Source organism: Stigmatopora nigra, chromosome 23 (genome assembly GCF_051989575.1).
Source record: "Stigmatopora nigra isolate UIUO_SnigA chromosome 23, RoL_Snig_1.1, whole genome shotgun sequence".
NCBI classification, from domain to species: Eukaryota; Metazoa; Chordata; class Actinopteri; order Syngnathiformes; family Syngnathidae; genus Stigmatopora; species Stigmatopora nigra.
Window position 1 is genome coordinate 6,723,307 of NC_135530.1, and position 14,178 is coordinate 6,737,484.

The following is a 14,178-nucleotide window of genomic DNA, read 5'->3' on the forward strand; positions in this document are numbered from 1 at the left end:
ATATTCTTGAGAGGGAGTTTAATATCTAAGAGTGAAGTTTAATATCGAAGTACTGTTTAATGTCTAAGTACTGTTTAATGTCTAAGTACTGTTTCATATCTAAGTACTGTTTAATATATATGTACTGTTGAAAACAGTAGATATTTAGATATTAAACTCACTCATGAATAGAATTTTGAGAGCTGGTTCCAACAGTACTTAGAAATAAAACAGTACTTAGAAATAAAACAGTACTTAGAAATAAAACAGTACTTGGATATAAAGCAGTACTTGGGTATAAAACAGTACTTAGATACAAAACTCTCTTAGATTTTAAACTCTCTCTCTCTTGAATATAATTTTGAGAGCTGGTTTCAACAATACTACGATATTAAACAGTACTTAGATATTAAACTCTCTCTTAGAAATCAAACTCTTTCTTAGATATTAAACTCTCTCTTAGATGAATATAATTTTGAGAGTTGGTTTCAACAGTAAACTCTGTCACCATTTGACCGTCGACCAAAAGTCCAGTGACCAAAAGACCGGCGACCAAAAGACCGGCGACCAAAAGACCGGCGACCAAAAGACCGGCGACCAAAAGACCGGCGACCAAAAGACCGGCGACCAAACGTCCGAGCACCATAAACAGTTGGAGGTGATGGTGCACATGCCTAAAATAAACCCCTTCTAAATCAGCGTAAAACGATCCGAGTAGGTGAACATCTAAGGATTGCTTACTTTAGAAGCATCATCCGTTAATATCCTTCCATTTTGCATGGATTTATCCTCCCTTTGCCTCCTTTTTCCCCGATCTTGTCGTTTTTTGGGGGGTTGGGGTCCCGTACAGATTCCCCGCATTCCTTTGATAAGATGTCATTGAGGAGGTTAAGGTGGGGCCATGTGGCGGCGTCATTATTCTCCACGCATTTGTTTTTCATCTTTTCTCGGAGACGGGAAATTAATCGGACTCGAGTTTGTGTTTTGACTCACTAGCGCCTCCAGAGGAACAACACTGAACTCTTATGGGGCGTCACAGCCAACAGCTGCAAATGATGAACATGTCAGCTATTGTTCCGGCAAGCCCTTGATGGCTGGTATTTATAGCGGGATAACAGAGAAAATTACACATGCAATAGTTTATTATCTGGAAATAGCCAGGGAGTGAGAGGGAAGGAACATGTTTAATAATTGAAGCATGCAAAAAACCTGGCTCCTATTTACTCTGTTGCGTCTGTCACTTCCCGTCCGACTCCAATTTGTGTCCGGGGGTTCTCGAGTGGACCGACTGTGAGCAATGGTCAGGTGTGCCACAGGAAATTGCAACAAGTCATACAATGTAATAATCATAGAGAAATGGATATGAATATAACGAAAAGGTTAAAATCCAGTGGCGGTTTGTGAATTTCTTAGCGACGCCTTCAGCCTGCAGAACTGATTGTGAAGGCCTTGAGGCAGATTTCTGACCCTAGCAACAAATAATGGCTGAAATGTGATTGGTTAATTGCTTCAATATGAAAATACACATCTGGAAGCATTGCAACCAAGAGAATGCAAGCTAACAGACTATTAGGAATTATTTATTGATAGTATTGATGGACAAAATATTATATATGATTCAGATATCTCTTAGGCCAGCAGAGGAGGCCTTGAAGGCCCGATAGCACACCACTGTTAAAATCAAAATATGATGACCGTTAAATTATAGATTATGCTATTACAAGACTCTAATTCTGAAACCGTCATTTTGTTGTTTTTCTGGAACATGAACCAGAAGTTGTTTGGATTCTAGGGCATCAACTGTTGACAATGTAAATAAAGCCTGTGTGACCAACATGCGTTATATGAAGAGATTTAAGTCATATTTGGAGTTAAGTCATAAAATTATGCCATTAAAACATTACATTACCTAATTTTACATCACTCGAACCCAAAGTTATTCAATTTATCAACTTTTGGTGACATTGGGTCAGTGAGAAAGATGAGATTTTGGAATAATTTTGGAGGTTTATGTCATTCCTGCGGATAAAACTTGGATGAGCATGACCCCGTGCGTAAATATGGATGTACCGTATTTTCACGACTATAATGCGCACTTAAAAGTCTTAAATTTTCTCCAAAGTAGACAGTGCGCCTTATAATCCAGTGCGCCTTATTTATGGAAAAAACAGAAAACCAAAAACGAGAAACCACCACTGTCGGATATTAAAAAAACACAAACGCCTCAACTGAAACAATACTGTTAAATATGCAGATGAAATCTTAGTTTACAACATCTTTCATCATATAGCTCCTCCCCCACTGCAAGATTTTATACAAAAAAATCCAAAACATCAACAATGGTTGGCTCTAGAGGTGACTGTGTAGTGAGTAAGTGCTTCATACCTGGAAGTCAAAAAATACAAATATTACATTGAACATATTTTAGTTTTTTTTTTTGTTATAACATGAATTTCACTCTCTCTACCCGTATTCTATATGGTGTACTGTATACAGGGGGGGGGGGGGGGGGTAAAAATAAAATTAAAAAAAATAAAACATTTTTTTAATTTAATTCAAATCAAGCATTTTTTAAGGGGAATCCCTACTTCGCGGAAATTCACCTATCGTGGGTGGTCCCGGTACCCATTAACCGCAATAAGCGAGGGAACACTGTACCATATTTTTACGACTATAAGGCACACTTAAGTCTTAAATTTTCTCCAAAATAGACAGTGCGCCTTATTATACAGTGCACCTTATAATACAGTGCGCCTTATAATATATAATACAGTGCGCCTTATAATACAGTGCACTTTATAATACAGTGCGCCTTACATATGGAAAAATGTCATTCATTGAGGGTGCGCCTTATAATGTGGTGCGCCTTATAGTCGTGAAATTACGGTACATTGAGCTGCAGCCATTTTGCCATATTTTTTTGTTTTTGTTTTTGCTCTTTAAGCACACAGAGTCCCCCGTGCAGCTCCTATCAATTATAACAAAGCGGAGTTGACAGAAGGGTCGCTTGTGTTTGTTTACAGCCTTTAGTCCTTTATGCGCATGTAGGCACGCGGTCAGCATCACAACGACTGTTCATTGTGTGGTTATGCCATGAACAGCTCGACCCCGTCACCCCGTTGTTAACCTCCTCTGAGGGCACCATGTGTTCGGGGACCAAAACAGTGACGAGAACTCAAGTAAGACATTAGACGGGAATGGACCCGGGGGGGGTATAGGGGGCATTAGCATGGGTGTTTGTTTGGCTTCCCCTTTGAAAGCTTGCCTCCATTCGACACTGCATGAATATTTGATCGGGAATAGCTTCCGTGCTGACTTTGCACAAGTTCAGATTCTAGATCAGGGGTGGGCAAACTACGGCCCGCGGGCCACATTAGGCTTTTTAATCCGGCACGCCGACGTTGTCCAAATAATGTTTTTTTTCTCCCCAAGATGGCGCCGTAACATGAAAGCCAGTGGCAGGAGCTCTGTCCACTCTTATTTGTTTTTCGTGTTTTCCAGCCCTTCTATCTTTTTTAAAATGGCATTTTAATATTTCTTAATACATTTCTTTTGACTTTACTTTGTACTTTATACTTTTTACTTTAATGATGAGTGATGAGTATGTTAATACTTTAGTCCTTTTTTTTCTCTTTATGTTTCATATGTACTGTTAACGGATGCACTTTTTTATATGTATCATATCTTGTGCGGACCAGCCCCATCTGTCAATTTTTTAAAGTCAATATGGCCCCCAGGCCCAAAAGTTTGCCCTTCCGTGGTCTAAATGGCGAAATTGAGGGCACACGTCCTCATGGTTTGCGCATTCAAATGCCAATTCACCTATTTTGGAATCAGGCTACAGTTTTCATTGTAAATTTTAATTGCTTAATAAGGGGAATTCAAAAGAAAATAACGGATAAGTAAATGCATTTACTTTTTGGGTGATTCCATATGTTGGATCTTTTTCGTATCTTGAGTCAACTTTGGTACATAGAGGTATTCATAAGTAGAGGGATGACTGTATCTTAGATATTTCAACACAAATGCTTGACCTAATGATGACTTCAAAGCACATTCAATAGCAGAATCCAAAATAAAAAGTCAAAACTGAAAATGCGATTCATGTGACACTGTTGCTGTCTGGCGCGCGCTCACCTTCAACCCACGAGAAAACTATTTTTAGACGTACAAAGAAAAGAATGAGCTAGACGTCAGCAAAGAGAGTGCGGCAAAACACAAGAGTGGCTCGGGTTATGCAAAAAAATAATTTTCACTGAACAGTTGGTCTTGTCGGCAAAAAAAGACACTCAGATTTCGCTCAATATTCACATTGGTGGCAATTTATGGTAGTTGGTGAGCATGGCCTTCTTGTTTTTTCCTTTTCCATCATCCGTCTTATCCGATTCGAGCGAGTGAGCTGAAACGTGGTTAATGTTTGGGCTAATTAAGGACATTACCCTCCACAGGAGAGATTTGGGGCGAAAAAGGAAAACCTTTTCAGATCCTGGAAAGAAATGTCAGCAGTTCCAAAGCTGCTGTTGGCTGGCAAAAACGCTGGGTGCGCGCTACCCGAATAATACCAAATACTTGTGCCAAATACTTGATAAAAAAACAAATACCAAGAGCCGCTTGCAAGCTGCCAAAAGTTTATAATGGTGGCGTAACACTGGACGGCGACCCGGTTGGAAGCCCTTTTATCGAGCCATGAGGAGCGTGACCGGACGTTTGGTCGCCGGTTTTTTGGTCGCCGGTCAAATGTACTTAGATATAAAGCAGTAGTTAGATATTAAACAGTACTCAGATGTTAAACTCTCTCTCTTAGATATTAAACTCCCTCACTTAGATATAATGCTGAGAACTGGTTTCAACAGTACTTAGATATTAAACAGTATTTAGATATTAAACAGTACTTAGATATTAAACAGTACTTAGATATTAAACAGTACTTAGATATTAAACAGTATTTAGATATTAAACAGTACTTAGATATTATACAGTACTTGGATATTAAACAGTACTTAGATATTAAACAGTACTTTCTCTCTCTCCCTCATGAATATAGTTTTGAGAGGTGGCTTCAACAGTAAACTCTCTATCACCATTTGACGGGCGACCAAAAGACCGGAGACCAAAAGACCGGCAACCAACCGTGCGGTCACGCAATTTGGACGCCGCTATTTCTTAGCCAAGATGTGGTCATTTTCGTGGATGTTATCGCGTGACAAGTCCATCAAAAAGCGAGTATTTACTCAAACAAAGGAAGGCTTGGCAGTGGAATTCCAAACTCAAGTGTTTACCCTCACTGATGCTGCTGTGTATGTGTTGGCTAAGCCTCATCCGTGTGGAGACAGGTGTGCCTCTGATCCCTATTTTCTTCTTGCAGGCACTTTGCACCTGAACAAATGGGACTATACGCACTATATAGTCACCGGATTTTTATTTTGACTTAATGGTCAATTTGGGCGTTTTGAATCGCTGTCATATCTGCCGATGAATCCACGTACCGTAATTTTCACGACTATAAGGCGCACATAAAAGTCTTACATTTTCTCCAAAATTGACCGTGCGCCCTATAATCCAGTGCGCCTTATATATGGAAAAAAACAAAACCAAAAATGTAAAAACACCACTGTCGGATATTAAAAAAACACAAACGCCTGAACTGAAACAATACTTTTAAATATGTAGATGCCATCTTAGTTGACAAAATCTTCCATCATATAGCTCCTCCCCCACTGCAAGATTTTATACAAAAAAAAATCCAAAACATCAACAATGGCTGGCTCTAGAGGTGACTGTGTAGTGAGTGCTTCATACCTGGAAGTCAATCGCAATTACCGTATTTTCACGAATATAAGGCGCAATTAAAAGTCTTAAATTTTCTCCAAAATAGACAGTGCGCCTTATAATACAGTGCGCCTTATATATGGAAAACATGTCATTCATTGAGGGTGCACCTTATAATGCGGTGCGCCTTATAGTCGTGGAAATACAGTATTTATTATTCATTCAACAACTGATTCGATAGCCAATGAATTATTTGGAAATGATGTTGAGATAAATGATAAAAAAATTCAAAATCGTCTATCTGTAACAGCGTGTTAGTGAGCATTCTTAATACTATATAGAGAAGACGTAAAATAGTGCAGAAATGACCAAAAATATTGAATATTTTAATATATTTTTACTTTTAATTTCTGAGAAATGCTCTTTTGAAATAACATTAGAAAATAAGAGGAGTTTATGGTTCTCTATTTCAAAATGGTTCCTGACCCCTGCTATATAGTATTTAATTTTCAGTTTTTTATATGATATTTTGTTTAAATATACGAGTCAATTTGAATTGATCCAATTTTATTGACATTTTATTCAATCATTGACGAATGGGATAAAACAACAAACATTTTGTCATCCTTTGCCTGTGTAATAAAAAAGTGTCATTTTTATTTAAATAGCACTTTAAAAAAATTCAATAAGTCAGCAAGTCTTACATCACAAAGTACAGAAATTGTGTACTTCTTAATTTACTTTGGCGGACCACACAGGGGCAAATGGAGTCCTTGTAAAGTGAAGAAAATGAACAAGTAGTAATTAAAATTCAGGTTACACTTGAAGTACATGAAAAGAAAAGAAAATAAAGGCCATCCTTTTTCTTGCTTCCTTGACATGATTCCACGCTTCATTGTGTGGTTATTTTAAGACGCTATTAATATGAAATAGTATTGTTCGCAACTTCTTTACTTGTCCAATCTGAAGGGGAAACTTATGTGCCTATTGTCCTCTTCTTTGTCAAGATAATCATAGCCAGATGTACTTTGGGATTAATTACAGTTTGTCTGTTCTGAGGCGACGGAGCTTTACATTTCTGTAATTATCCACCCAAAGTCTGCCAACCATTAAATTAGACTTGGTGCAGCTGAGAAAGCAAAAGTTTTGGGAATAACTGCAAAGTTACCGTATTTTCACGACTATAAGGCGCATAGCATTATAAGGTGCACCGCATTATAAGGCGCACCCTCATTGATTGACATGTTTTCCATATAAGGCGCACTGTATTATAAGGCGCACTGTCTATTTTGGAGAAAATTTAAGACTTAAGTGTGCCTTATAGTCGTCAAAAATACGGTAATTGCTATTGACTTCCAGGTATGAAGCACTCACTACACAGTCACCTCTAGAGCCAGATATTGTTGGTGTTTTGGATTTTTTTGTATAAAATCTTGCAGTGGGGGAGGAGCTATATGATGGAAGATTTTTTAAACTAAGATGGCATCTGCATATTTAACAATATTGTTTCAGTTCAGGCGTTTGTGTTTTTTTAATATCCAACAGTGGTGGTTTTTCGTTTTTGGTTTCTGTTTTTTTCCATATATAAGGCGCACTGGATTATAAGGCGCACTGTCTATTTTGGAGAAAATTTAAGACTTTTATGTGAAGCACTCACTACACAGTCACCTCTAGAGCCAGCCATTGTTGATGTTTTGGATCTTGGAGCTATATAATGGAAGATTTTGTAAACTAAGATGGCATCTGCATATTTAACAGTATTGTTTCAGTTCAATATCCGACAGTGGTGGTTTTTTGGTTTTCTGTTTTTTCCATATATAAGGCGCACTGGATTTTAAGGCGCACTGTCTCTTTTGGAGAACATTTCAGCTTTTTAAATGCGCCTTATAGTCGTGAAAATATGGTAGTTATGAATGACATTTTTAGATACGACAAGCAGAAGATTTTTGCAAGCCTTCCATTAGTTCTTATTTGTAAACCATCGAGCAATTTGACCCTATTGGCGACACAATTGCAAATTGCGAATGAATTTGAATGACTTTCAAAAGATACTAAATCTATTTTGTCGCCATTTTGCTCCACAAAGGCTCCATTTACGTGAAAGTGACGTAAGTTGGACACGTAGCCGTTGCGACATTGATGTCTTTGTCTCTTTTCTGAGCTCCTCTGCAGTAACCCGATGCCGTGCTCGTGTGTCCCTGTGGGTTATTGCATCACTCGCGTCCTTCACAACCTTTTCGTCACCTCATTCTCCATCAAGTGGTGGAGTCATACGCTCCAAAAGTATGTACACCAAATGTGTGGAACACGTTGGTACCGAGTGCCGTCCCAGCAAAAAAGATGACCCGAGGCCAGTTTGCCCGTGAACAGACGTTAGGTCGCCGGACAGTGAATTTACTGTTGAAACCAGCTCTCAAAATTATATTCATGAGAGAGACTTTAATATCTAAAAGAGAGAGAGGAATATCTAAAAGAGAGAGTTTAATATCTAAGTACTGTTTAATACCTAAGTACTGTTTAATATCTAAGTACTGTTTAATATCTAAGTACTGTTGAAACCAGCTCTTAAAATTATATTCATGAGTTTAATATCTCAGAGAGAGAGTTTAATATATAAGGACAGTTTAATATATAAGTATTGTTTAACATCTAAGTACTGTTTAATATCTAAGTATTGTTTAATATCTAAGTACTGTTTAATATCTAAGTACTGTTTAAAATCCAAGTACTGTTTAATATCTAAGTGTTGTTTAATACCTAAGTATTGTTTAATACCTAAGTATTGTTCAATATCTAAGTAGTGTTTAATATCTAAGTATTGTTTAATATCTAAGTACTGTTTAATATCTAAGTACTGTTTAATATCTAAGTACTGTTAAAACCGGCTCTCAAAATTATATTCATGAGAGTTTAATGTCTAAATATCTACTTTTGTCAACTGTACTTAGACATTAAACAATACTTAGATATTAAACTCCCTCTTAGATATTCAACTCACTCTATTAGATATTAAATTTTCTCTCATGAATATAATTTTGAGAGCTGGTTTCAACAGTAAACTCTGTCACCATTTGACCGGCGACCAAAAGACCGGCAACCAAAACACCGGCAACCAAAACGCCGGCGACCAAAAGACCGGCGACCAAACCTCTGAGCACCCAATTTGCCCGTTTCCTCGTCGCACAACCTCGGATAGTTCGCTGGAGCCACCGTAAATGTACCAATGTAGTAGTTTTTTTTCTTTTTGTTTGTTTGAATTAACTCCATTGGCTGACGATAGAATTTCAAAAAGGAAAAGCACAGATCTTCCAGACTCATCTGGAAGAGATACATTCAATAGGAAATGCATGTAACCAACTCGTGGAGTCATCAAAAAGAGCACTGGTGCAAAGCGGCAACAAAAAGTGGCACGTTAGACACTTTGCAGCGTTCATCCGTATCGCCAAACCCGTATCTGTTTAACGTCTCGCCTTTCCCCCGAATCAGTTCCTCTCCTGTCGTCGTCCCGGCTAATCGCCCCACCGATTAGCCGGCGATCCTAGCTCGGGAGGAAATTAATGAGGGATGAGGTCAAGGTGATATCGTATCACCGTGGAAAGTCGCTTACATAATATGGTTTGCTGTGTATGCCACATTAAACCGAAGTGGCTCCTATGTAGATGATAGCACTATTATACGGCTATTTTATTTAATTTCGGTCACTTTTCCAATCATAATCTGTCATCCCGTTGTGTTCCTCGTTTGAGTGTTTATTGGAAAAGTCAAGTCATATTTTTCAAAAAATCCAGACGACCTTTCTACCAATAATATCTCTTTATTTGATTAAATATGATTTCTCCTTGATTCTGCTTGAGGATAACAACAAGTGGTTTATAAAAAAACGTACAAATGCAACGTGACACATATTTACTCGCATAAAGCGAATTTAAGGTGCTCGGACGTTTGGTCGCCGGTCTTTTGGTCACTTTTGGTCGCCGGTCACATGGAGACAGTTTACTTTTGAAACCAGCTCTCAAAATTATATTCATGAGAGAGAGTTTAATATCTAAGAAAGAGAGTTTAATATCTAAACGGTTTACTATCTAAGTACTGTTTAGTATGTAAGTATTGTTTAATATATAAGTACTGTTTAATATCTAAGTACTGTTTAATATCTAAGTACCGTTTAATATCTAAGTACTGTTTAATATCTAAACAGTTTACTATCTAAGTACTGTTTAATATCTAAGTACTGTTTAATATCTAAGTACTGCTTAATATATATGTACTGTTTAATATCTAAGTACTGTTTTATATCTAAGTTTAATATCTAAGTACTGTTTAATATCTAAGTTTAATATCTAAGTACTGTTTAATATCTAAGTACTGTTTAATATCTAAGTACTGTTTAATATCTAAGTACTGTTTAATATCTAAGTACTGTTTAATATCTAAGTACTGTTTAATATCTAAGTACTGTTTAATATCTAAGTACTGTTTAATATCTAAGTACTGTTTAATATCTAAGTACTGTTTAATATCTAAGTACTGTTTAATATCCAAGTACATTTGACCGGCGACCAAAAGGGACCAAAAGACTGGTGACCAAAAGACAAGTGACCAAAAGCCCAGAGACCAAACGTCCGGTCACGCCCCCAAGTTTTGCTACCAAATGATTGCCATCCTACATACCCTTGACATACCCTCAAGCCAAAGAGCAGTGAAGTTATGAGTGTCAGGCTGCAAAGGCAACCTATTGTCACATGAATAAGTGGTGTTGCTCATTGTTTAAAATGAGAGCCATGCTGACAAATTATTATTGCTTATTTGAAGACGTTCCCATCTCAGGCTTTGGCTCTAATTTGATGTTCAGCCCCATCTGAAGGAAGAGAAGGCATGGCATGAATGACTGCCCATTTCCAATCTCTTAAACCCCAGGAAGCCTGTAATGCTACAGCCTGGCCCGCGTTTTCAACAGGCAAGGCTTCTTCCCCAGCCACAACTAGGTCAGATTTCAACTCTACGAGGCGGACACATGGCCCTGGTTACTGCAATATGTAGAGTGGTGACTGATGGGAAACCAAAAACCACCTAAGTAGGAGGAAGGAATGAGTGAGGCGGAGGGAGGCGGGTGGGGGTGTTGGTGGTAGAGAGAGAGAGTGGAAAGAGAAACACAAAGGGGAAGACAGAGAGGACAAAAAGACAGCGCAAACACATTTGGAATATGGCAGCAGAACGCTAACAAGTCAACTCAAATCTCCATGTTTGCCTCTTGCTTCTTTAGCACCGCCACCTGAAATGTTTGAAAGGCCCACAGTCGAAATGAAAGCCCCCCAAAACACACACACATACACTTACTGGAAGTCATTCATCCCCCTTTCAATCACTCTTATTCACAACAGATGCACCCCCCCCCCCCCCCCCCATCTTGGACAAACGGTTAAGGCCGAAACCATAACAAGGTCCCTGCAAAAAACTCGCCGTGCATTAACCACATGGATGTTTATGAGTCTCTGTGCTTGAGAGCATCTTCTGATCATGTGTGTGGACTTGCAGACATGTTGGCTCCATACTAATAAGGTGCAAAGATCCCCCCCCCCTGTTTCTTTTTTCTCAGAAATCAGTCCATCTTGAGGAAATTTGGCTGAAAGTATATACGCCCAGCATTCTTTGAAAGTTAGGGCACAATCAAAGTGGAGTCGGTGAAACATTTCAGCAATCATTTTTGTACGAGTATGGGTTGCATCAGCTGTGTTCAAAAATAGTTGTTTTGCTATGAGGCAATTACTGGCTTTTTTCGTAGCTTGAAAGTTTTGTAAGTAGAGGTGTACTTTGTATTTAAATCCTCCACTTCATTCCAAGGTCCTTACATAACTACCAACTTAGCCAGACATGGGCAAACGACGGCCCGTGGGCCACATATGGCCCGTTAGGCTTTTAATCCGGCCCACCGACGTTGTCCAATTTATAAATTTTTTCAAAGATGGCGCCGTCACGCGAAGGCTAGTTACAGTAGCTCTGTCCACTCTTATTTTTTTGTGTTGACACTTTAATATTTCCAAATATATTCCTTTTTACTTTACTTTGTACATTATACTTTTTACTTGAATGATGAGTGATGAGTATGTCAATAGTTTAGTACTTTTTTCTGTTTACGTTTCATGTGTACTGTTAACGGATGCAGTTTTTTTATATGTATCGTATCTTGTGCTGACCCGGCCCGTCTGTCAAATTTTTAAAGTCAATGTGGCCCCCGGGCCCAAAAGTTTGCCCACCCCTAAACTAACCCCTTTAAAATTAGTCAGAGTGTCACAATCTTGTGAAAGACATGAGGAAACACACAAAAATAGAAGAAAAATATTAAAATTGATTAACTTCATTAAAATTTCATAACTAGAGGCATTTGTAAGTAGAAGTATGACTGTATTTCGGTTGATTGCAAGGCACAACTGCAGTGTACTGCTAACTAGTGGATGGGATTGGAATTGCAGTGTACAAATTATTTCCAACAATAACACGTAAAGATCGTTTCAGGCGGATTTCGACTCGACTGGAGAATTGTGCCACGTAACATATCGCAAAATGTTATATTAATTGATATTCCTAAATAGGAGTAAAAGTAATTATCATTTTAAAACTGGCTTGGACACAAAGCACAGCTCCGTGAGTGGCAGATGAGAAAGTTCAGATGCGAACTTGCAGAAGCCGCCACACGGAGGCGCATGTCGGCATCTGTGCGCCGCGCAGAGCGAGAGGATATTTTTGAATCTGGCAAATACAAGTCTCATGATGTTTTGAACTCACTCTGAGTGGTAGAGACGGAAAACAAGCGACCTCTCAACAAGACTGCTGGTGTTCTGGCAACGTGATTAATTTTAAAAAAATGTCACAAGGGACGCTTTGCAGTTTATCGTCCCGTTTTGTTTCGAAACGTGTGTCACTGTCAATGGCTTCCAATGGGTTAAAAGGGCTAAAATGCTTAAGTGAGAGGAAGAAGCAATCTTCCATTACCTCGAGGGAGGGGGTTAGAGAACTATTAAGATGGTCAGGCTGCTTTTTTTAAGTGCTGCTGGGAAAATGGAATGCTGTCTTCCAGTCAGTCAGGTGACGTTGCAGTTATTGTCATGTGATCACAGGGTCAGGTGATTGACATAACGTAATGGGGTTTGTGTGTCAGCTGCAGGCAGGAACAATGTTGATGATGTCAACCTCTCTAAGCGCACCGAGTACCTGTGTGAGCGACATGATCATTACTCGCTATGGACCAAAACACCAAAAGAGACCAAAAGACCGGCGACCAAGAGATCGGCAACCATTGCTCGCTATGGGCACACCAGTATCACACCTGCCATAAGCATGTGCATGTCAATGTTCCCTCTAATTTTTCATGTGAAACATGCTGTATAACAAGAAACACATAAACACACAAAAACAGAGCTGCTGCCACTGGCTGCCGGTGCTCGGACGTTTGGTCGCTGGTCTTTTGGTCGCCGGCCTTTTGGTCGCCGGCCTTTTGGTCGCCGGTCTTTTGGTCGCCGGTCTTTTGGTCGCCGGTCTTTTGGTCACCGGTCTTTTGGTCGCCGGTCTTTTGGTCGCCGGTATCTTGGTCGCCGGTCTTTTGGTCGCCGGTCTTTTGGTCGCCGGTCTTTTGGTCGCCGGTCTTTTGGTCGCCGGTCTTTTGGTCGCCGGTCTTTTGGTCGCCGGTCTTTTGGTCGCCGGTCTTTTGGTCGCCGGTCTTTTGGTCGCCGGTCTTTTGGTCGTCGGTCTTTTGGTCGCCGGTATTTTGGTCGCCGGTCTTTTGGTCAAATGGTGACAGAGAGTTTACTGTTGAAGCCAGCTCTCAAAATGGTATTCATGAGAGAGAGTTTTATATCTAATAGAGAGAGTTTAATACCTAATAGAGAGAGTTGAATATCTAATAGAGGGAGTTGAATATCTAATATAGAGGGTTTAATATCTATGTACTGTTTAATATCTAAGTATATTTGACCGGCGAGCAATAGAGACCAAAAGGCCGGCGACCAGGAGACCGACGACCAAAAGACCAGCGACCAAACGTCTGGTCACGCTGGCTGCCGCGTAAACGGCGCCATCATGGGGAAAGGGGTTAAAAAAAAAAAAAAACATAAAAAATAAAAATATAAAAAAAATGATTTTATTTACAGCGCGCCATATGATTGCTGCTGTGCAGAAAAGACGAGAGTAGTGCACAATTGCGTACGTGCGCAGCGTAGAAGGAACATTGGTCACGACTGTACAGTGGGACACTATTTCTGATAAAAGGCAGAAAGATCAAAAATGTACTTTTGACTGCTGTTTTGCCTTTGATTCGGAGATGAATGGACAATCTGCAATTTTAGTCGTAGCCTCACTTGGGGTGAGCAGATGCATTTCAGTGCAATACGACACCATGGCCTTGCCATCATTAGATATCAATGACCACTTCTTACA

General features: G+C 39.3%; 1 protein-coding gene across 8 annotated transcripts in view; it reads left to right on the top strand.

Annotated features, from left to right (window-relative positions):
• wnk1b (WNK lysine deficient protein kinase 1b) overlaps positions 1-14,178 on the top strand; it is a 61,196-nt gene that overhangs the window by 12,177 nt on the left and 34,841 nt on the right. The gene's annotated exons all lie outside the window — the stretch shown is intronic.